Below are 25,025 nucleotides of genomic sequence, written 5' to 3'. Positions count from 1 at the left end.
AGTGTCCAAATTATACAAATTTGACATACCAGGGGGCGAATCTATAAGGCACCACCTAGTTTCGGTAACAAGGCATGTAGTTTCGGTAACAAGGTGGCATTCCAGTCACTTACACACAATAAACTCTTAAAAGTACCACTTAGCAGAATATCACAATTTGAGGGCATGTATTTTGCTGTTGAGAACAGGTCTAGGCAGTAGCTTGGGGTAGGCCACAGCCCCACCAACATTGTGCCCAACACAGCATCAACAACTAGAGAGTTTGGGGGTAGGGCTAGAGATTGGCCAATGCAACCAAACAAAACCAAAAAGGTGTTCTGCTGCCCTGCATGGATGGATGTGTGGTTGAGCATACATGTTACAATACATGAGCTTCTGTAAAGGTGTTACAATACAGAGTTAGCATATTTTAAGATGTTTTTCTAATACAGACACATTTATACCATAGTCAATCATTCTATGTATATAAACATATACTAGTATCATGTACTATGTTCATACTAAATCCTACTTATTTGACCACATAATACCTGTATCGTGTTCTCTGTTTTGTTCTTAATGGGGACTAAAACAAGAGAATTGACCCAATGATCTCCACAGCCAAATCCAAGAAGAAACAAAAAACAATGTGGAGAAATGATGTTCCTGAGATGGACTTTATTAACATTAAAATGATATTAAAACTTTGCAAACCACATGAAAACCTCTAGGACGGAGTCCGCTGAAAAGCTTTGGACCCTAATCTTTTCAGCAGACTGCGTCCTAGAGGCCATTTGGACTTTATCTATCGTCATGTTTCTATGAGTGCAGGATGTGTTTTGGTGTATGGTAATGTACATTACATTACATTACATTAGTGATTTCTATTCCACCATTACCTTGCGGTTCAAGGCGAATTACATAAGAATTGTTGTGACATTAAGTAGAACTTTAAGGAATAGTCTGTACATTTTCTAATTTGCTAAGGAGTAGATAGTGTTTCAGGTGAAGCTTGGGATATGTCTGGTTGTGTTATATTGGTTTTATGTATTATGTAGTCTGGTCGCTAGATATTGCAACTCCGAGATATGAACGATTTTGTGTGTCACCAAAAAGATCTTGAATTTCACACTGCTTTCAATCGGGAGCCAGTATAACTCTTTCAGTAGCGGGGTGGCACTTGTCTGCCTCGATTTTCCCAGCAGAAATCTTGTTGCACTTTGTACCATTTGAATCTGCTTGATCATGTACTTCGGAACACCCAGCAGGATTGTATTGCAGTAGTCAAAGATTGAGAGTACCAGGGTTATTATTACATTGGATATCACTTGATGGGTAAAAATGTAAAAAAGGGAGACAAAAATTTTTTCAGATATATTAGTGAAAGGAGGAAGATGAAAAATGGAATTGCTAGGCTAAAAGATGCTGGGAACCAATATGTGGAGAGTGATGAGGAGAAAGCAAATGTGCTAAACAAATACTTCTGTTCTGTGTTCACAGAAGAAAATCCTGGAGAAGGACCGAGATTGACTAGCAAAGTTATACGTGAAAATGGAGTAGATACTGCACCGTTCACGGAGGAGGGTGTTTATAAGCAACTTGAAAAACTGAAGGTGAACTAAGTGATGGGACCAGACGGGATCCATCCCAGGATACTAAAGGAGATCAGAGAAGTTCTGGCAAGTGCTATTAAAGACTGGTTCAACAAATCTCTGGAGACGGGAGTGATTCCTGGGGATTGGAGGAGAGCGGATGTGGTCCCTATTCATAAAAGTGATCACAGGGATGAAGCAGGAAACTACAGGCTGGTTAGCCTCACTTCAGTTGTTGGAAAAATAATGGAAGTGTTGCTAAAAGAAAGGATAGTGTACTTCCTTGAATCTAATGGGTTACAGGATCCGAGGCAACATGACTTTACAAAAGGTAAATCGTGCCGAACAAACCCGATTGAATTTTTTGATTGGGTGACCAGAGAGCTGGATCGAGGACATATGCTAGATGTAATTTACTTGGATTGCAGCAAAGCCTTTGATACAGTTCCTCATAGGAGGCTGTTGAACAAACTTGAAGGACTGAAGTTAGGACCCAAAGTGGTGAACTGGGTCAGAAACTGGCTGTCGGACAGACGCCAGAGGGTGGTGGTTAATGGAAGTCGCTCGAAGGAAGGAAAGGTGAGTAGTGGAGTCCCTCAGGGTTCGGTGCTGGGGCCATTCCTGTTCAATATGCTTGTGAGTGACATTGCTGAAGGGTTAGAAGGAAAAGTGTGCCTTTTTGCAGATGATACCAAGATTTGTAACAGAGTAGACACCGAAGAGGGAGTGGAAAATATGAAAAAGGATCTGCAAAAGTTAGAGGAATGGTCTAATGCCTGGCAACTAAAATTCAATGCAAAGAAATGCAGAGTAATGCATTTGGGGATTAATAATAGGAAGGAACCGTATGTGCTGGGAGGAGAGAAGCTGATATGCTCAGACGGGGAGAGGGACCTTGGGGTGATAGTGTCCAAAGATCTAAAGGCGAAAAAACAGTGTGATAAGGCAGTGGCTGCTGCCAGAAGGATGCTGGGCTGTATAAAGAGAGGCGTAGTCAGTAGAAGGAAGAAGGTGTTGATGCCCCTGTACAGGTCATTGGTAAGGCCCCACTTGGAGTATTGTGTTCAGTTTTGGAGAATGTATCTGGCGAAGGACGTAAGAAGACTTGAGGAGGGCGACGAAAATGATAGGAGGCTTGCGCCAGAAGATGTATGAGGAGAGACTGGAAGCCCTGAATATGTATACCCTAGAGCAGTGTTCTTCAACCTTTTTACACCCGTGGACCGGCAGAAAAAAAAGAATTATTTTGTGGACCGGCAAACTACTAGGACTAAAATTTAAAAACCCCGTTTCCGCCCCATCTCCGCGAGCTCGGTCCCCACAAATCATCTGATCCTATCCACACAAGCCTCAGTTAGGATTTTATATTGAATGTATTTTATTAAAGTATAAAAAGAAACAATATTCTGTAGAATTGTCATTTTATAAATACAAATAATTCAGAGCAAGGATCAACAAAACCCCTGTCTCCCCTCCCCTTCACATATATCCCCTCTACTATCAAGAAAACTGAACAAGCCAAATTATTACAGAATGCTACACAGAAATATCATGCTAACAGAATACTGAAGTAACACATGACAGGAATAGTTTTAGGGGAGTGCAACTAGGGCAACTGCCCCCTGGTCAGAGCGCCCTAAGCCAGCTGGAAGCTAAAGAAGCACTGCCTGGGTTTTGCAGTCCCCAGTTATGTCTAACACCAGCTCTAGCAGGATATATATTTCAAATCTGATATATTCTAATCACAAAATAGAAATACAATTATTTTTTTCTACCTTTTGTCGTCTCTGGTTTCTGCTTTCAATCTTTTTTTCACTCTCTTCCTTCCAGCGTATGCCCTCTCTGTCTCTTCAATCCAGCATCTGCCCCTTCCATCCACTGTCTGTCCTCTCCCCCTTCCATATGGTATCTGTCTTCTTTCTATGTCCCTCTCCCCTTTCCATCCAGCTTGTGCCCCTCTCTCCTTTTTACATGATTCATTCCAGCTTCACTGCTCTCTTCATTTTTATCTCTCCTACACTAGATCTATCATCGTTGTCCCTCTGCTTATTTTTCTGCTGACCCCTTCCTATCATCAATCTCTCTACTTTCTCATGCCTGTGTCTCCCCTTCCCCTCCTCTAATCTCTCTGCCAGCTGTTTCCTTCCTTTTTTCATTCTCCCTTCCCTCCTCCTCCTGTCCAGCAGTAACTCTCTTCCCTTCCTCCCCTCCCAGCAGCATCTCTCCGTCTCCCTCTCCAGTAGCAGCTGTCCCTTTTTTTTCCTTGCCCAGCAGCTTCCCAGATTCCTTTCCCTCCTCCCCTCCCAGAAGCATCTCTCCTTCTCTTTCTCCCTCTCCAGTAGCAGCTGTTTCTTTTTTTCCTTGCCCAGCAGCTTCCTAGATTCCTTTCCCTCCTCCCCTCCCAGAAGCATCTCTCCTTCTTCTTCTCCCTCTCCAGTAGCAGCTGTCCCTTTTTTTATCTTGCCCAGCAGCTTCCCAGATTCCTTTCCCTCCTCCCCTCCCAGAAGCATCTCTCCTTCTCCTTCTCCAGTAGCAGCTGTCCTTTTTTTTCCTGGCCCAGCAGCTTCCCAGATTCCTTTCCCTCCTCCCCTCCCAGATGCATCTCTCCTTCTCCCTCTCCAGTAGCAGCTGTCCCTTTTTTTTCCTGGCCCAGCAGCTTCCCAGATTCCTTTCCTTCCTCCCCTCCCAGAAGCATCTCTCCTTCTCCCTTTCCAGTAGCAGCTGTCCCTTTTTTCCCCTGCTCAGCAGCTTCCCAGACTCTGGTAGTGGTTTTCTCCCCTCCCAGCAGCTCTTCTTACTTCCCAGCGCAGCGATTCACGAAGGCAGCCCCAGGTCCTTTGTTGGGTCGCGCCGCCTCTGAGGAAAGAGGAAGTTGCATCATCAGAGGCAGCTGCGCCTAGAGCAGTGCTCTAGGCACCTGGGCCAATCAGGCCTTAGACTTAGTGGGGATGGGCGGACCCGCTATGCCTAAGGCCTGATTGGTCCAGGCTTCTAGAGCCTGGGCCAATCAGGCCTTAGGCTTCGGAGGGATGGGCCGGGAAGGGGCGGGCCCACCTCATTTAGACGAGGCGGGCATGCCGGCTGGACGGGCAAGACCCGTCTGGCCAACAAGAAAAGGTTAGTATGGTGGGGGGAGAGGTTTGGGGGCTGTTAGCGTGGGGGGGGGGGTGCAGAGGGGGTGCGTCTTCCGTCAGGAGGGATTGGGCACCCTCCTGCCAGCGATCGGTAGTGTCGGGGGGGGGGGCGGTCGGTAGTGTCGGGGGGGCATCTTCTGGCAGGAGGGTTTAGGCACCCTCCTGCCGGCAATCGGACAGGCGGACGCGGCCCACTATACTTATAGCGGCAGAGAGATCCCTTGCCGCAATAAGTATAGCGGCTGCGTCTACTTACAATGTAGACCAGCATTTTGTTGGCCTACATTGTAAGTGTCTCTTCCTCTACTAGGGAGACGCGTAGGGCCGCCTAGGCCCACCTAAGGCCCTTAGGCGAGCTTAGGCATCTTGCGGGCCTCCCTAGGCTCCCGGAGGCGCCTTCAATATAGGCGGCCTGCCTGGGGAGCATTTTTTTTAAAAACGTGCATCCCGATTGGCTGATTTGACAGCTGTAGGACGCCTACAGTTGCCTAAAATCGGGACGCACTTTGTAGAATCAGGGCCTCTGCTCCTATTGGTTGTTTAGTTTTCATTTGTTAGAATCCCAGGTTGGATTTGTGTATTACTGCTACCACCCCCCCCCCCCCCCCCGCCACTTATGTACACATGCACTAAGATCTAGGTATTGCTATTTACACCAGCTATGGTGTGGCTGTAATAGACCATGCTTTTCAGCCATTTGGCTAATACTCTATAAAGAGAAGTATGAGACTATTTTAATTTCTAGAACAGACACCACAACCAGCAATGGTGTTTCTCATCTATGCACACTTTCTAGGGAGGATGAATTTTTAGTAATCTGCAGCACATCTCCTTGCTCAATTTAAACCAATTAAAGCAAAATTTAACCTTAAAGCTGGAGGGACCTTTGATGGCACCTTCAGAGGCTGGGAAGCAAGGCCAATACTGGGCAGACTTCTATGGTCTCTGGGTCCCATAAATGGCAAAAACAGTTTAGTATCAAGGCTGGAGTACCAACTCCAGAAGCTGAGAAGAGGACCAGGACTGGACAGACTTCTAAAGTCTGTGCCCCAAACTTGGCAGGGAGAAACAGAGATTAAGTATACCAGTGTTTAATCATGAAGAAGTGGACTGTGCAGGCCTTTATCTGCCAACATTTACTATGATATCTCCCTCCCCCCCATGTCCATTATCTCTCATATTCTTTTCTTATCAGGCCGTGCACCCCTACTTACCTTCCCCAAGGCCTGAAGTATCAGCACAGTGTGGTGCCTTTTGGAACAGGCTTATGCACAATCCCGGCTAAGTTCTGTCCCTACAGACGAGACGTCATTGGAGGGATCAGGATGTGGTAACAATGCAGGAAGGCCTCTCACAGCACTGAGAAACATATTAATGTGGTGCTCTCCTGTCATGCCACTGGCCCCCAAATTCTGCTGCCCTAAATGGACTAGACAGGGCATGCCTTGGTAATCTGCCTAACTAACAAGCTACCCACCTACATTTTAACTTGCATAAACCTAAACAATTTTTCAAACACACAGGCAGTGACATAGCAAGAATATGAGGCGCCCCCGCCCCCCGCCATACTCGCCCCCTCCCTTCCCACCCCTTTAACTCTTTAAATCTTTCAAAGCGCGAGCAGCTTTTCCAGCCTGCTGCCCAAGCCTGCATGGGCTTTCTCTCTAATGTCACTTCCTGGCCCAGTGATTTCAGAGGGAGCCAGGCTAGTGCGAGCAGCAGGACAGAGTAGTTGCTTGCACTGGCGAAGATTTAGAGATATGGGGGCTGGGGAAGGGAAGACACAAGCATGGCAGGGGGGGGGCAGAAGTGCAAGGACCTCCACCAAGACAGCGCCCAGGGTGGTCCAGCCCCCACTTACTATGCCACTGCACAGAAGTTAGATATAAGTTTCCCAATATTCAGGCAGTCAGTGAAGAGCCATGAATATTCTTGAAGATCTGATTGAAGATACAATGGACCTAATTCTGGAAAAGGCGCCTGCCACAGTAAACACCTGCAAAACAGGTGCCTACAACGTGTCAATCACCATTAGAATCCCAATCAAAACAATTGGGTAAAAATATATATAGAAAAGTGAAGAGGAAGGTAACCGCCTGCCGCGAAGAGAGTTAAGTAAAAATACTGATTTTTTTACACATATTAAATGCTATCTATCTTTTTTTGTTAGAAAGAAGTTTTACTCTGTCACTGATCCAGCTTATGGGGGTTCTCTGAAGAAGCCAACGGCAAAACGCGTTAGAGCCCGCTGGAGTGAGACCACTTCCTAAACACTCTTGCAAGTTAAGTTCAATCTTCTCAAATATTTAAAAAGTTGAAGATATCATTTATTATAGTTTTTTGCATCACAGTCCATATAATTTCACAAATTTTTTTCAACAAATCTTTCTACCGATAAAGATGGTGCAATGATAGAGCATTGAAATACCTACAGGGGTTTGTCCCCGGTTTGTGATTTCACCACCTATTCAAGGTTCTGAGCACCATTATGGTTGAAAGTTTTTTTTCTTGCATTTGGAGTTTTTCTCTTTTTTGTTGGTTGTATAATCACCAGTAGAAGCCACATCCAGAATCACGTCTATTTTTGTACAGACACCTTACATGTAGGCTAGCATTTTACATTTACGGCATCTGTCTCATACCTATGAAGTGCCTAGGCATGTCTACAGATGCCTAAGGCTACTTCCGGCATAAGCCATGCCTACACTGGCCTTAGGTGTCTGTAGGCGTGCCTAGGCATTTCTGTAGGAGCGAGTCAGATGCCTACATCATAGGTGTCATGCACTACATTGATTTTTTTTTTAAACATGTGTCCCGATTGGTCCATTAGACGGTGGTAAGACGCTTACTACCACCTACGATCAGGATGCCATTTTGAGAATCAGATCCAATGTGTCCACTGAGTCTGTCCAAAGACAGACTATCATCAACTTATATTTGGCCCACCATTTTATCAGTAAAACTATGTGAATAAGGACTGGTGTCACATGATCACATTTCAGTCTGTTCATTGGGGTAGAATGCATTTTTTAAACTTAAGACAATAGCGAGCTAAAGTCTTATTTTTATGAAGATGGGAACCACAGTTTGATACACTTTAAAAAATTAGATTAATAGCAGAATAAACTTCCCACTTTTGCAGAACACACTGCATCCACAATGATATTTAAAATTCAGAAAGATAACAGGGTTACTCTTATAAAGAAAAATCACCTTCAGGCTACGAGTATTTGGAATAAATTGCCTAAAGATCTTAGACTCCTTTTACTAAACTGCGATACAGCTTTTTACTGTGGCCCGACATGGTAAATGCTCCGACTCTCATTCGATTTCTATGAGCGTTAGAGCATTTATTTTGCCAACCCAAGGCAAGAAGCAACTCTACCGTGGTTTAGTAAAAGCACGCATTTGGTTTTTAAGTGACAATGAAAGGAGCTATAAAGATACAAAAACTTTGAGGGCTCATAATCGAAATAGAAAAATGTATAAAAACTAAATCGGCACTTGGACAATCAGTAACAAAAAACATCCAAGTGCCGATATTTGAACAGGGTTTTAGACATATTTAAAAACGACTTAGGCCTTCACAGTGCTGCTGAATGACCAGAGCTAAAAGGGGCATTTTAGGAGGAGTAGTGAGGGCGGGATTTGGGTGGGACATGGGCCATCCTAGACTTAGTCGTACTGCATGTATAACCAAAGGTTTTACAACACTGCATAGATGGAACTTGGATGTTGTGACTTAGGCCATCTAAAAACAGGTCCAAGTCCACAAAAGGTATCCAAAGTGACCAGATAAGCACTGCAGACACAAAGTATAGACCCCCACACACAGCCCCAGTGATCACTATCCCCACCCCCATAAAAACGTAATAACAACTTTACATATCTGCCTCCAGAACATCAGCACCTTGCAGCCTGGCATAGGAAAGCCTAGTAGAGCTACACAAAGGTGGCTTAAGTGGTCTTGGGGGGTGGATTAGTGAACCATGGAGAGGAGGACCCAGGCCCATAAGCCACTATAATCACTGCATTCATGGAGAAACATGTGCACCCCCCAAAAAAAAACCCCAAATCCTTTTGTACTGTCGATCTTCATAAAAAGTTCGAGGGGAGATCCGGGAAACTACAGACTGGTGAGTCTGACCTTGGTACCGGGAAAGATGGTAGAGGTGCTGATAAAGGACCGCAACATTGATCACCTTGACAGACACAATCTGATGAGGACCAGTCAGCATGGCTTCAGCAAAGGACGATCTTGCTTGACAAACTTGCTGCACTTCTTTGAAGGGGTAAACAGGCAGATAGACAAGGGTGATCCGGGTGACATTGTACGTCTGGATTTTCAGAAGGCATTCGACAAGGTTCCACATGAACGACTACTTCGAAAAATTGAGAGCCATGGAATAGAGGGTGAAATACTCAGATGGATTAAAAACTGGCCAGCGGATAGGAAACAGAGATTAGGGGTAAATGGACAATACTCGGACTGGAAGAACGTCACCAATGGGTGCCGCAGGGCTCGGTGCCTGGACCTGTGCTCTTCAACATATTCATAAACGATCTGGAAATGGGTACAACGAGTTAGATGATTAAATTTGGAGATGATACGAAGTTATTCAGAATAGTGAAGACGCAAGGGGATTGTGAAGATCTGCAATGTGACATAACCATGTTCAAGAAATGGGCAGCGACATGGCAAATGAGGTTCAATGTGGATAAGTGTAAGGTAATGCATGTGGGTATCAAAAATTCCATACATGAATACAAGATGTCTGGGGTGGTACTTGAAGAGACCCGTGAGGAATGAGACCTGGGAGTACTGGTAGACAAGTCAATGAAGCCGTCCGTGCAGTGGCGGCGAAAAAGGCGAACAGAATGCTAGGAATGATTAAGAAGGGGATCACGAACAGATCGGAGAAGGTTATCATGCCGCTGTACCGAGCCATGGTACGCCCTCACCTGGAATACTGCGTCCAGCACTGGTCGCCGTACATGAAGGAGGATACGGTATGACTCAAAAGGATCCAGAGAAGAGCGACTAAAATGGTTAAGGGGCTGGAGGAGTTGCTGTACAGTGAGAGATTAGGGAAGCCAGGCCTATTCTCCCTTGAAAAGAGGAGACTGAGAGGAGACATGATCGAAACATTCAAGATAATGAAGGGAATAGACTTAGTAGATAAAGACAGGTTGTTCACCCTCTCCAAGGTAGAGAGAACGAGAGGGCACTCTCTGAAGTTAAAAGGGGCTAGATTACATACGAATGTAAAGAAGTTCTTCTTCACCCAGAGAGTGGTAGAGAACTGGAATGCTCTTCCGGAGTCTGTTATAAGGGAAAACACACTCCAGGGATTCAAGACAAGGTTGGACAAGTTCCTGCTGAACCGGAACGAACGCAGGTAGGGCTGGTTTTGGTTAGGGCACAGGTCTTTGACCGGGGGCCGCCACATGAGCGGACTGCTGGGCGCGATGGACCACTAGTCTGACCCAGCAGCAGCAATTCTTATGTTCCTGCAGCCATAAGGGCTATTGGAGTGGTAGATAGGTGGGTCTAGTAGATTCTGGGGGTGTTTTGGGGGGCTCACCATGACCTAAAAGGGAGCTGTTGTGAGATGTTGATGTGGCATCCTTTTTGCGAAGTTCACAGCAGTGCCCTGTAAGGTGTCCCACTACTCTGTTGCCATGTCTGGGTGTCCCGTCCCTTACTTTTCTGGCCCCTCCCACATCCAAAAGGTCTTTTTCTAGGCATTTTTCACTTGGACAAATTTTGGGACAAAAATGGGGTAAAAAGATGGATGACTTAGCGTTCTGGACGATCAAACGGCTGGACGTACAGTTGGACGATAAAAAAAAAAAAATATGCTGGACGTATTTTTTGAAAATGGATCTTTTCTCATGTCTGACTTTGGACAACTTGTGAGTTAGGCCAAAACAGACTTAGATGTTTCTTTTGATTATGACCCTCCACCTGTTTAGCTAAACATCCCTTCATGAAAAATATTTATTAACGTCAACTGTTTTTTAATGTTAATTCAGTTGTATTGAGTGGCTAATGTACTGCTTTAAACTGTATCTAGAAGAGCTAGCAGAATATAAATATCTGGACTGGATTTTTTTTTTTTAATCACCTAATCTATGGACGCCCTTTTCTCTCAATAGAGCTGTGTTACAGTAAGCCCCAGACAATGTCTAAAACAGATGGACACTTAGCATGTGGGCCAAGTTGCTCAAACTTCAATTGTTTTTGAACACTAAACAATAGTCTTTTTTTTTTTTTACGGCATCAGCTTCCATTTTCTGGAAAAAATGGTTTTGGCTCTAACTATTCCCGAAAGAAGGTGCTGTGCTGTATTAGCAGCATATGCCTCTGAAGGGAAAGTGATTTTGAATTTAGCTCACATCTTTTCAGTTGTAGCTCAAGGTGAGTGACATTTGGGTACACTAGGTTCTTCCTGTCTCTGGAAAGCTTACTATTTAAAAGGGCCTTTTTACTAAAGAGTGTTAACTTTTAATCTGTACTTAGCATGGAAATATGGTCACCACAAGGTGATTAAAGCATTTATTAGCGTTTTGCTTGTTTACACACATTTCTGATTTTTTTTTTTTTTTTTTTTACAAGTGGTGTATCAGGGGCAGAGAACAGGCATTCCTGTGTTAGCCAGCTAGCATGTTCATATAAGCACATGCTAACTGGATAACATGGGTCAATATGGGAGCACTTTAATGCTACATGCAAATTAGTGTATGACCTGCCAAAGGAAAAGGGGAAAAAAGAGAACAGGCCCAACTTTAATGCCATGGTAAATATAGACTTAATGCACAGAAAAGTCCTGCATTAGAATGTGCTAAGCCCAGACATCACTTCATCTTAGTAAATGAGCTCCTAAGTTTTGTAAAAGAAGCAATGGAGGGTTAAAGTGACTTGCTAAAGACCACAAGCAGCTTCGATGGGATGTGAACCCCTTAGACTTCCCTAGTTCTCAACCTGCTACTATGATCGTTATACTGCTCCTCCACTCCACCCCCAGAAAATCTAAAAAATACGTGCATACCTTTCACACTACCCATGCTTTTAACCACATAGAAAACAGGCAACTAAAAATCCACTTAGAATTATTTAAATCAGCTAAGTCTTCTTTTTATATTAAAGATCTATCTCAACATTTCTTTTGTAAAAAAACAAAACAAAATAGCATAAGCAGATATACAAATTACAGAGAACCATTCTACACTTTAAGTAAAAACTCAGCTAGAAGCAAACTAAAGCTGACCTTCATACTGTTTCATAAATATATCCAATCACCACTCCATAAGCTTTTGCACCACTCTATGGCCTTCCATTTCTTCCTCCAATATTCATTAAAACATCTAGCAGTCAGAATCTAAAGATTTTTTTTCTATGTTCACTAAATCAGTAGCATGGAGCAATAGCAATCCACCTAATGAATTAAAATATTAAAAAGCTGTATAACAGGGAAATTTAAAATACACAAATATGTCACAGAAAGAATGCAGATTCAAAATAATCACGAGACCTTGCTATTTTTATAGCATTTTTATTCTTAAAACACCACTTATAATAACTTATATTTCTCCATTTAGTCCTGTAAATTACAGACTGCCACCCATGCTGTCCTAGTCTGAGATATATATAATTAGTTGTTACAAAGCAGCAGTAGTACAACTAAATCCTTTAAAATACAGGAAGTCTGCACCCTGACTGTTTTTCTACTGCAAAGAGGGAAAAAAAGTCATCTTTTCTTAAAGCCCGTCACCTGGTTCTTGTAAATTTTCAATTCCTCATGGTGTGCATATATACCTTCCATGCTATTCCAGCAGGTGCTTGCACCCTTGGGGTATGTAGCCATATTCACCATTAAAGGAGGGATTCATCAAACGGCAGGTTTGAGATATACCTTATATACTTGAAAATAAACAGATTTTTGGGCCAAAAAAAATGATCCAAAAAAATGGGGGTCTTGGTTTATAGTTGAGTCTACACTTGAGTACTTCTCTAACTAGTTTAAAAATATATCAAAATTTAAACTTACCGGGGGTCTGACTGTAGGGAATTGCCTCGTGGGTACGGGGTAGGCCCGACATGCGAGGCAGGCAGCTGATTCCTCCTGGCGGCGACCACAGCAGTCGTCCATGCTGTTTGCCGAGAGGAGGAGGGAGTGAGGTGTCAGCAGTGCTTCTGGATTGCAATTAGCCCTGCCTTCAGTCCCGATCCTCCTAAATTAGTTGGCAATGAAGCCAGGCGCCGTAGGAGCCTTCCCTCTTGCCAAATCACCATAGGCTCTGCCAGTCTCGATCCCGTACCACTCACTCTGATTTTACTTCCTGATTTTGAGGAGCGGGATCGAGACCGTCAGAACCTATAGTGATTTGGCAAGAGGAAAGGCCCCCATGGCGTCTGGCTAAATAAATAAATAAATAAATTTGCCAGCCACTTTAGCGGGACCGAAGGCAGGGCTGATTGCAATACAGATGCACCACTGACTCCTCACCCCCCCCCCCCTTCCTCCCAGCACACAGCATGGACTACCCCAATGGCTACCTCCAGGAGGAATCAACTGCTACCTCGCATGTCAGGCGTACCCCAGACCTGCGACTCCATTTCCCACATCCAGAACCCCATGTAGGTAGTGTTGAAAGTGGCAAAGGGAAAAGGTGATGGGGAGAGATTTTGGATGGTGGTAGAGGAAAGAGGGGAGAGAATATGCTAGATGGAGGGGGCAAGATAGTAGGTACTGGTTAGAAGAGTGAAAATAAAGGAGGAAAGAGAGAGAAAGAAGATGCTGGAAGGGGGGAAGAGTTAGCAATAAAACTGGAGAATAATAGGATGAGAGAGATGGAAAGCTGTAAATAGAAGCAGACAGTGATGCAGAAAAATAAATGGAGGAAAACTGAAAGAAAAAGGTTAAAGTCAGAGATGAATATAGAAGAGAAAAGGCAGACTGAAGACCCTGAAAGAAAATTAAGAAAAGACAGAAGAAAGCAGAAACTGGAATAAACAGGAATAAAATGGCCAGACAACAAAGATAGAAAAAAAGAATTTTATTTTTAATTTCATGAACAGAAAATGCAATTTTACTGTAAATTTACACTGCTTTTTTTTTATTTTCCAAAGTGAAGAGTGTTGAACTTTACGTTTGCTTTTTGTCTACATTTATTTACATTTGTGATTGCTTGTACAGTAGTTGCATTTTCCTATGTAGGGGCCTTGTTGTGAATATGTTAGCTTTGGGATATATGCATCACAAATAGGGGAGGGAGGGTGAGCAGTCTTTATAGATTGGCTCACCATGATAACCCAAACTTCTAACCTTGGTTTATATTCAAGTCAACCTTTCCCTCTCCCTTTTTGGAGGGAAAAAAGGATTCCTCAGTTTATATTTGAGTATATAGGTAAGTGTGTTAGCGTATGCTAACTGCTAAAGACACCCATTGTATTCTATGGGTATCTTTAGCGGATAGTGCATGCTAATGCACTTATCACCCTTTGATAATTCCCCCCCTGAGTCAAAGTAAGAGCATATAAAGAGGGAATCTGGATCTTCCAAACTGGAAGGATAGAGATCAGTAAAGATTTTCTATTGTTTTGACGTTTGTCTTTGTTGCTCTTCTTATTTAAAATTTATTTTCTGTACAGAAATATTTATTATAGATATCCTGAAAACCTGGAGATTTGCATGCAGTGCATACGAATCTCTGTCATGACTACTCATTGTGAATATCCTGAAAACCCGACTGGCTGGGGTGCCTCCAAGACCAGGTTTGGGAACCACTTCACTATTCAATAAGGTAGTGCCTAAGTGCTATTTCATTTAACTGCAGGGGGATGTATACATGGCATGTCTCCAAGTGACATGGGAAATCTACAGATTATTAGTTATGTATGTCACTTTACACCTGCCCTTGCATTGGTGTAGTCACATCTAACCTGAGGGTCATCCATGCCAGTGTATAAAGGCATCTTGGTGCACCTAAATAAAAGTATCAGTTTATAGACTGTTTCCTTTACGATGCTTGAGATCACAAGGAGTGGAATGGTATTTGAATTGGGCTTCCCTGGTTCTTAGCCCACTGCTCTAACCATTAGGCTACTCCTTCACTCTACAGATAAATAAGACTCCCCCCCCCCAAAAAAAAAAAAAAAAAAATCATTTCTGTGGGAGACGTTGCTCCAATTTTTGCAGTGTAGAAACTCAAGAGTGAATAAGAGCAGGAAAAGAATTCCTCTTTTCCAAACTCCCCCTAACTATTGTCACCCCCCCCAACTATCCGAACACACCAGCCACTGCCACCCCCAAACTACTCATCCACAATTATTCCCATATCCTCAACCATGCCCCCTTGGGTGGCCCCAGAACTAGCCCCATCCCCCATCTACTCCTCAACCATTCAATCTATCCAACTACATCCTACCACCAAATGAGCAAAGCCACCCCTTCTCCTCTCTTCCATCAAAGTCAAAGAAATACAGAGACAAAGGGGTTGGAAAGAATTCCATGAGTCACACTGCATGCTTTCCCCACTTGTTTAAAGTTTTGCTATGCTCAGGGCAAGGCATATAACTCCATAAAATAGAATACAGGTACCTGGGCTGTTGGTGGGGCACAAGGAGCTTAAGGTCCTGGCCTTTGCTGATGATCTCTTGCTGATTTTGACCAACCCACAGAGAGCGCTCTCTTATGCTATTGAGTAGATTGTGGAATCTGGCTTCTTGGCGGGATTGGCCCTAAATTTCCATCTTGCGGCAATGGATCCATCCTGAGCTCTATACCGAACTGTTATAGCGTTCTTGTCTAAATTCAGTTTGTGGCAATGGAGCACTGTAACATCTTGGACTTTTCTTCTCTACAGGGACAGAAATTCCAGGTCAGCTGGGAACCCTTTTGGTCCACTTTGAAGCCTTCGAAGCTGGGTCCTCAATATGTAGCTGCTCAGTGGTGCATGGGGGATGGGGAGAATTCGGGTTGGGAAGGGTTTCTGGTTGGAAGGTACGGATGGGTTTGGAGGGCTGTACTTAAAAACTGTATTTGTTAAACCATATTTCTATAGCAGGATTGTCTGTACTGTTGTGTTCTCTATTTGTTCAACAATAAAAAAATTTAAACATAAAATAGAATACAGGTGTTAAAAAATACAATATGCAGAGGCTATTCAACATGTACATCAAGGCCACGTACATGTTTGTCGCCATACAGAATCTGTTAATAGGCTCCTCTCCATCAACTAGGAAGGGGGCAAAGCGAGACCATAGAATTACTGAAAAAAGCAATAACCGTCAGTGTCCTTGATTTAAACACAGCAGACAGAGATGCTGAAACTAAGAGATTTAAAAACAAAAGATATGTACAGAACAAAAACAACAACACTCTTCTGCGGCCCAGATTTCTATTTTAAGCAGTTCCAAGGGAAAAATAAAAAAGTTAAAATTCGCTACTGTTACAGGCAGGCAAGCGGCAAACTAGCAATAAAGGAATTAATGCCATCCTCAAGTAGCATTTTGGAAGCCCCATCAAACTAAACTTTCTGAGTCACTAACAGGGACGGTAAAGCTACAGTATTCTCAACCACCAATTTCCAAGAATAACCCATTCATGCCGACAACTCTAGCCTATTAATTCCAGACACCTGCTAGTTTACAGCCTATCAGCTTTAAAAAAGAAAAAGCACACACACACGTGTACCCATCACCATAGGCACCAACCTTACAAAACTGATTAGGGGATGCCAGACAAGACAAATTACCTCTCCCCGGATAAAGTGAAGGCTCTTGGTCAACTCTGGGGAGGTTCAGCACCCATAGAGCTGGCACCTGTGCCCATCACTGTAACTTTGTTCTACTCAGGATGGGCAGATAGTAGATGAATTCTCAGGACACAGGTTCATACACATTGGCAACACAGTGCAACATTAGAACTTTCTGGTCTTTTAAAGTACATCTTTTAGATTTACCTAGCACAATATCATACAATCCTGTCATAAAAAGCTTACAATTTAAGAGGCACAGGGCACAAATATGATCTTCATAAGGACTCACCCTGAGGAACGGACTGGCAGAGAAGGTCCACCAGTCCCATTCTTACCTCCAGCCCACAATTACCAGTACCATGTGTTCCTTTCCATAAGAGAGCCTCTGCGACTATCCTGAACTCTGACCGTCTTCTCATCTCTACCAGGAGCAGCTTAGCTCAGTGTTTCCCAAATCAGCCCTGGAGTGTTCCCTTGCCAGCCAGGTTTTCAGGATTTACACACAACGGCGGTAATGTCTGCAAATCAATCTCATACATATTCATTGTGGAGATCCTGAAAACCTGACCGGCAAGGGAACACTCCAGGGCTGATTTGGGAAACACTGGCCTACTGCTTAGAGCACTAGGCTGACAAACCAGGGAAGCCACGCTTCAAACCCTCACCACTGCAGTTCCTTGAGATCTCGGGCAACTCATTTAACCCTCCATTATTTCAGGTACAAACTTACAGGCCTATGCTCAGAACCTAACACTGGAGCTAGAGCCAATTAGTGCCAGACTTGCATCAGCATTACGTGTGCTCAGAATGTAGAGGGCACTAAGACAGGCAACAACCTGCCCAGCAAAGATTACTGCAACCGTATTTAAATGTAGGCAAACAGATGTAGAAGGGGTTATTAAGTGTTCCATCCCAATACTCAGAGGAACAGTGCACAATTCCCCTGCCCCCTAATGCAGAAAACTTACTGCCAGCTCAGAGCTGGCGTTGGGAGTGCGATTGCCTCTACCAGCTGCTTCTCTTGTCTCCTCCTCTACTTCATGGGAGTGAAAAAAACCATCTGTGCTCCTTGGTAAAGGAAATAAAGCCTCATTTCTCCAGCCCTGCATATACCCAAATATGGGGGGTGGGTGGGAGACATGCAGTTGAATCGTATTTCCCTGGAAGATGTCCGAGCAGGAGTGCTCAGATTAATGCAAACGCTAATTTTCTTCTTTCCTTCAACCCCCTGATGGAGCGGTGACCAGGCAAGAAGACCATTTCCTTGCATGTCATCACCATCTCCCGGAAGGCGGCACCTACAGCGCCACAGATTTCATATAGTCCATATGGTAGAAACGATTATTTTTCAGGGTGGCTGAGCATTAGAGAGGAGGAGGAGAGCAAGAGAAAAAAAAAAAGCTGCCGACCGTGGCAGAGAGTGAGGAGGTGGCAGTGGGCGAAGGGGCCAATTGCATCATATTTTTCCCCCAAGCATACGCAGAAGAGTTGCGCTTACTGCAAAATTCTTGTGCACATACCCTATGCACATTCCTCCTCCTTAACGTCCCAATTCTCATCACTAAAGGCGCACATATGATTTGCATACTATTAGCGTTGAGAATTGGGAAGATTTTTTTTTTTTTTGCCACTGCTCCAGCTTCCTTACAGTGCCAGAGCTCTGAGCATTGGCCTGCGAGATTGTGAGCTCTCCAGGGACAGGAAAATCTAGTATACCTGAATGTATCTCATCTTGAGCTAAGAAAAAAAGGTGTGTATACAGCCAAATAATCCAATTCATCCAGACCAGCAACCTTTTGGTTTATTTTGAGTCTTCCCCTTTCAGACTTACACAATGAGCCCTTGATCTATTCTAGAGCTTAGTTTCCACTGAAAAAGGTTCACCTGCTGTGCATTTTATTCCTTGCAAGTAAAGGTACACCAAAGGCCTAAAGCCTATTAAAATTCAATGTGCTACACTCTATCCACTTCACCCACCCCCAACTGTTGCATTGTGTAGATGCAGAATTATTGCATTTTTTCCACCCAGGTGATAAGAGCTCAACAGGTTTAAAGAAGCTGCATGGAGCTCTGGGTAAGTGAATATTAGGCAAATCAAAATGATTACTAATTACTGAGCAATCTCTCTGCAGTGACTTATTAACGTAGATATTTGTAAAAGCTTCTGTCCAAAAAAAAAAAAAGCACAAAAGACTTTCCTTTTACTCCAAAACCACAGACAAACAGCAAAAACAAAGCAATTTTGCACCAATATGATAAGAGTTGCTAAATCTTCAGAGGTAGGAATGAGAACTATTAGCCCAAAGGTTTTTAATCAGGGATAAAAAAAAACCCAGAGATATTATCTTCAGAGGAGTTACAAAGCACAAGATGTAGGGCCAGTAGTTACTAGTTAGTAAGCCACCTAGATACAGATAAAAAAGAAATACTTACAGAAAACAAAACAAGCCAAAACCTATGGCCCAGCAACACACCTAAACTTGTCTAAATGTAAGAGAATTAGGGACTGGCTTTCTAGGCTAACTCCACCCCCACAAATGCAGCACCCAATTAAACAGTTTTCCAGTCTCCATGTAGGAGGGCCCATGTCACTTATCAGTCCCTGACAAGTGGAAGCCATCCTTCCTCACAACTGAAATCTAGTGAAATGTTGGGTTTTGTATAACTCTTCATTCATAGCAATGAATAGACTGAAAAAAGAAAAACACTTGAGCCAATGCTGTTATTTACCACCAGAGGGGTCAGAGTTTTGCTACTCAGATTCAAAAAGAAAAATACACTTCTCCCTCCGGATTCGCGGGGGATAGGGGGCAGAGCCGGATCGCGAATGGTGAAATACCACGAATGTCTTCTGGTCCGGCTCTGACCCACCCCCGCCTCCCTCCCGCCTTCCCCCCCGGCATCCCGGCCTTACCTGGTTGGCTAGCGGGCTTTTGGGGCAGGAGCGATCTTCCTACGCTCCTGCCCCGTGCAGATCGCCAATAGGAAATAGCTGCCGTGAGTTCCCGTAGTCTCTCGAGACTACGACGGGAACTCCCCACAGCCATTTCCTATTGGCGATCTACACGGGGCAGGAGCGTAGGAAGATCGCTCCTGCCCCGAAAGCCCGCTAGACCACCAGGTAAGGCAGGGACGCGGGGGGAAGGCTAAACTATGTTTTTTTTTCCTTTTTATCCCCCTCCCCAAAATATCGCGAATATGTGAAACTGCGATTGCCGAAACTGCGAATGGGGAGGGGGAAGTGTACAGACTATTGAAGAAAGCAGCCATGCCTCAGCTTTCTCCAACCCTGAAAACACTTCATTTATTAGAATTCTTCATCTCTGCAAGGGTGCCCTGTACAAAGAAGCCTCAACACACAGGTAAATGGACGTTTGCCGTCTTAAACTGTTATTTTTGAGGCACAGCAGTTTTATTTGTTCAGGCTTATTAACTGCCTTTATGAAGAGAATCACTCAGAGAGGTGTTAAATACAAGGCAGAATTTAAACTGCTTTTGTTTGAGAAAACGACAACTAAAAATACCCAAGTACAGTACTTTTATCTTCAAAATAATTTAATAAAAGGTAATGAAGTGTAGAAGGCAAAGTTGCACCATTAACGGATGTTTTTTAAGGACAGCAGAATAGCAGGCCTCATAAATGAATGAGTCTGGGTTAGAGCAAGCTTAAGACAGGGCTTCCCAAATCTGTCCTGGAGACCCTAAAACTAGTCAGAATTTTGGGATACCTTCTATATGAGATAAATCTGCATGCATCAGAAACCCCCATCTACAGTATGCAAATTTACTTCATGAAGATTTAAAGTGCATTTCTTGAATACTTGGCTGTGGGGTCCAATGCTAACTTTAGGAAGCTTTTGAGAATGCTCTACTGAGCATGTACTGGAGTTACTGCAGTGGCACAGCTGTGTAGGGCTGTTTTCAGTTCAGTATAAAGCTAGTATAATTACGTGTAGACCAGTGTTTCCCAAATCTATCCTGGGTTCTCCCCAGCTAGTCAGGTTTACAGGCTATTCGCAATGAATATTCATGAGAGAGATATGCATGAATCTGCCTCCTTTGCATGCAAATCTCTCTCATGAATTTTCTTTGTGGATATCCTGAAACTTGACTGACTAGGAAGGCCCAAGGAAGATTTGGGAACCACTGGTGTAGACCCTGATTCTACCCATTGAAATCAGTGCTTCAGGATGGGGTTGCAGACATTCAGGACCAACCCACAGAACACTGGAGGCACCCCATCCAGTTGGATTTTCAGGATATCTACAATGAAATATGCATGAAGAAATTTACATACAATGGAGGTGGTGTATGCAAATCAATCTCATACATATTCATTGTGGATATCCTGAAAACCTGAGAGGGTACCCTGGGACCGACTTGGAAAATACTGGACTAGACGATTTGGCAGCTCTTATTATTCTTGTGTTAGGGCAGTGGTTTTCAATCCAGTCCTCGTGACACACTGATCCAGTCAGATTTTCAGGACACCCAAAATGAATATGTATGAGATTGATCTACATGCATTCTCCATTGTATGTACATCTATCTCATGCATATTTATTGTGGATATCCTGAAAATACAACTGGCTGGGTGTGTCTCATGGACTAGGTTTAGAACCACTGTCTTAGGGAAGGCAGGTAGCTTTTAGGAAGGCTAGTACCCTCTATTCTTGAAGAATACCTATTACTGGTGCTGCCCGATTCAGGAGAAAAATTTTCAATTCAATTCAGCCTATTGAATTGATTGTTTGATTCACTTTTCCTGCCCAATTGGGCGTTGTTGTTTTTTTAACAGCCTGCCGGATTTTTGTAGCCTCTTCACTCACCCCCCCCCCTTAGCCCTCTCCAAACCCACACCAGTGCTGTGGTGTAAACAAAACAAAAAATACTTTTTCTCTCTCTGGTGTTCACTAACACCAGCTCTGGCAGGATATATATTTCAAATCTGACTTATTGTAATCACAAAATAGAAAATAATTTTTTTTTTTTTACCTTTTGTTGTCTGGTCATCTTATTATTCAAATCATGTTGATCCCAGGCTCTGGTTTCTGTTTGTCTTCTGTTAATTCGCTCAGCAGGGTCTCCTGCACATTTGATGTTTTCATCTTTTGTCTCTGTACCTTCCATTCCACTGCCATATCCAACATTTCTTTTTCTTTCCCACTGTCTACCAACTCTCTCTCTCACTCTCCCTGCCTTGTGCCCTGGGTCAAATCTCTCAATTCTCCTTCACAGCATCTCTCCCTCCCCTTCATTATTATCATGTGCAACATTTCTTTCTCTCTCCCCATGCACCATCTCTCCCTGCCTTCCACCCTATGTCTAACATTTCTCTCTCTCTCTCTTATCTATGTATATATCCCTCCTCTCCACCATATGCAAGGTATCTCCATCTCGCCCCTTTCTACCTCTTTATTTACTACAGGCAGAATTCTGCGCACAAAATTAGAAAAAAAATGCAAGTTTATTTGTCAAAATTTAAACAATATCTTGATATTATCTATATTTCATTTAAAACAGTTAAAAAAAAAAAATTATTCTACCTGTGTTGTCTGGATGTTTTATTTTTCCATCATATTGGTTCCAGTTTCTTTTTTCTGCTTCCTGTCATTTGCTAATTCTCCTTCAAGTGGCTGCTATCCATTTTGTCTTTTCTACTCTCTCCTGTCTATTCCCTCACTATACCTGCCTCAGACATATTGATTATTCCTTTTTAGCTCTTTTCTGTCTCTTTCTTACCCTTCTCTTTTTTTTTCACTTTTTACCTACCTACCGTTTTTCCCCAAAAATAAGACCTACCCCGAAAATAAGCCCTAGCAGGATTTTTGGGGTAGGTCTTAATATAAGCCCTGCCCTAAGAATAAGCCGTAGTCCTGGATTCACCGGCAGCAACGCTTCCCCCGCTGCCACCCCTGCCACACAGCCGAACTCCCATCCTTCCCTCCCTCCCATCCAAACCCTGCCAACCGCGAGCAAGCCCTACATACCTCCCGGACCACATGTATATATGTTCATCTGCCCCTGTCCGAAACTTTATGTGGGTCAAACTACACGCCCGTTTAGAATACAGGTCACAGAACACAAAAGCTGAATTCATAACAACAGATTGCAAGCTCCCTTAGTTGTGGACTGTTTGGAGTACGATCGCTATTGTGTTACAGACCACATTCCAGAGGGGCAATCCAACAGAGGAGGACGACTCTTAAGATCTGAGCAGTTCTGGATTCACACTCTTAATAGTGAAGAACTGGAGGGGTTTGAATCTCAAACTAGAATGGAGTCAATATTTCTGATTTTTGCTGTTGCTGCGCGGCTTTGTAAAAGAGGCCGAAAGTCTCCTTTTGTTTTAGCTGTTGTCTTCTCTGGAATTTGCAGTATCCTGTTATATGCCTGTTACAAGTTTTGAGTGTATCGCTTACTTTGCAAAAAATTTAAAAAAGAAGAAAATTTTTGCTTGCTACGATTTAGTCTTTACTCAGCTCCATTGCTTTGTTAATGAAAGACTGACATCACACAAACTACACAGTGCTTCTCTTTCTCCACCTGCTTGTAAAGGAACAAAACCTGCAAATTCTAGATTGGTCTGTTAGGACTAAAGGAAAGAAAATTAGCAGGTTAGACCTAATTTTTCCTCATCTCTCCTTGATTCAAGTACCCACTTAGATTATAAGCTTTTTAGTGAAGGGATGTGATGTACTTGAATATTTATCATCATTATACAGTGCAATGCACATCTAGTAGCACTAAAGAAAATAATTAATCCAGTCGTATTGGTATGACTTTAATCCTAATGTACTGAAATTAACTCCAGAAAAACTATATGCTAAAAAGCTTCCAGTACAACTAGCAAATTATTTTAGCTCAGATGAGACAGTTAAGGCCAAGAGGAATCGGTTTCAATTGATACTGTATACTGAAATCTTAATACAGCTATCTGGCACAACTCTCTCTGAGAAAACCTCCTGAAATTTTGCACTGCATTGTGTGCTAGGATAGTATAATATATATTGCTTACACCCTCTGAATGTCAAGAACTCTTGAGAAGAATTTTGATCATCATGAGAACAGGATTTTAAATATAACTCTTTCCTCAAACAATGTAAATTAACATTCATGAACAAACTGCATGCTTTATATGCAAACAATACCGTATTTTTCGCTCCATAAGACGCACCCTAAATTTAGAAAAAAAACATTCTGAACCAAATTCTCCTTGCCAGGATCTGCACCCTGTCCCCCCCTCCCTGCCAGGCTTTGTACCCTGTCCCCCTTCTGGTGGTCTAATGGTAGGCAGGGACAGGGCACAGATGTCAAGGCAGATGACTTTTTAAAATATGCAATGTCACCTCAGTAACAACTATAGAAAAATAGACAAATATAGTGCAAAATAGACAGCCGATATAAATTCTCAAAACTGACATATTTTGATCACTAAATTGAAAATAAAATAATTTCTCCTACCTTTGGTTGTCTGGTGATTTCTTTCTTTCCTTCCTCAGGCTCAACAATTGTCCCTTCCTCCCTCCCTCCTATGTTTCCCTCATTGCCTTCCAGCCTCTGTCCTCTTCCGCCCCCCCCCCCAAGCCCGCCTGCCCGTTGAATTCAATGACATCCCTCTGCTGCTGCTATGAGGATAATGAAGCAGCAGTGGCGGGGGGTTTGGACTCTTGGCTCAGCAGTGGGTCAAGGGAGCCGACACGGAGTGAATTGCTGGGAAAGGCCAGGCGGGTGCAGCGATTGCACGCCGGTGGCCCAGAGGTCTTACCCCAGATGTCAATTCTGACGTCGGACTGAAGGTCTGGGCCAGCCATTGGCTGGTCCGGACCTTCAGTCAGACGTCAGAATTGACGTCGGGGATAAGGTTTCTGGGCCAGCGGCCTGGCCTTTCCTTTCCTCTACTTACGCGGACAGGAGCAGAGCCCAGTAGCAGCGGTAGCCGAAATAAGGTAACAGCCGCGGGGGGGGAGGGGGGAGGCAGGAGTTGTATTCGCTCCATAGGATGCACCCTTTTTTCCACCCACTTTTTTGGGGGGGGAAAAAGTGCGTCCTATGGAGCAAAAAATACGGTAACAAGGCTTAAATATTTTAATCTTCAAGAGAAGTCCAAGAACCATTTTAATAGGGAATGAGACACTCTGCTCCTGTTTTATTCCGTGCCATCTGCTACAGTTCAGACAGGGAGCTCTCTCACAGGTTCATGGTGGCTAATTAGTGACTCGGGATTCCAAAGCTTCCATGTTCTGGAAGCACACCATAAGCAAAAAAGGCTTTTCATCCTAGTGTTAAGATTTTTTTTTTTTTTCCTTTATTCACTTGCCATCTTTAATTTGCTCACAGAGCTTATGCTTCTGAGCAAGGAATGTCGTGGTAACTGGAATAGCAATTTCTTGACAAGCGAAGGGCTAGGGCACAAAGCAATCTTGCTTCTGGTCAGCAGATGGAATAAAGCAGTGTGGTTGTCATGTTAAAGGATAATAAATCAAAATAAAACAAATAAGATGGGTTATTTTACTACAAGTTGTACTATTTTAAAACAAGGTCCCATTTTGGGACA

General features: G+C 43.4%; 1 protein-coding gene across 2 annotated transcripts in view; it reads right to left on the bottom strand.

Annotated features, from left to right (window-relative positions):
* Positions 1-25,025, bottom strand: part of TIAM2 (TIAM Rac1 associated GEF 2) — a 296,813-nt gene that overhangs the window by 59,872 nt on the left and 211,916 nt on the right. The window contains exon 1 of one of the 2 annotated variants that reach the window (XM_033937890.1): positions 18,902-19,024. The exons of the other annotated variant lie outside the window; for it this stretch is intronic. The gene's annotated coding sequence lies outside the window, so the exon portion shown is untranslated. Of the gene's footprint in view, positions 1-18,901; positions 19,025-25,025 lie in introns of those variants that run through there. 2 annotated transcript variants of the gene reach the window in all.

Source organism: Geotrypetes seraphini, chromosome 3, assembly GCF_902459505.1.
Source record: "Geotrypetes seraphini chromosome 3, aGeoSer1.1, whole genome shotgun sequence".
Taxonomy (NCBI): domain Eukaryota; kingdom Metazoa; phylum Chordata; class Amphibia; order Gymnophiona; family Dermophiidae; genus Geotrypetes; species Geotrypetes seraphini.
Note: the sequence above shows the minus strand (reverse complement) of the source record. Positions and strands in the feature narration are given on the sequence as shown.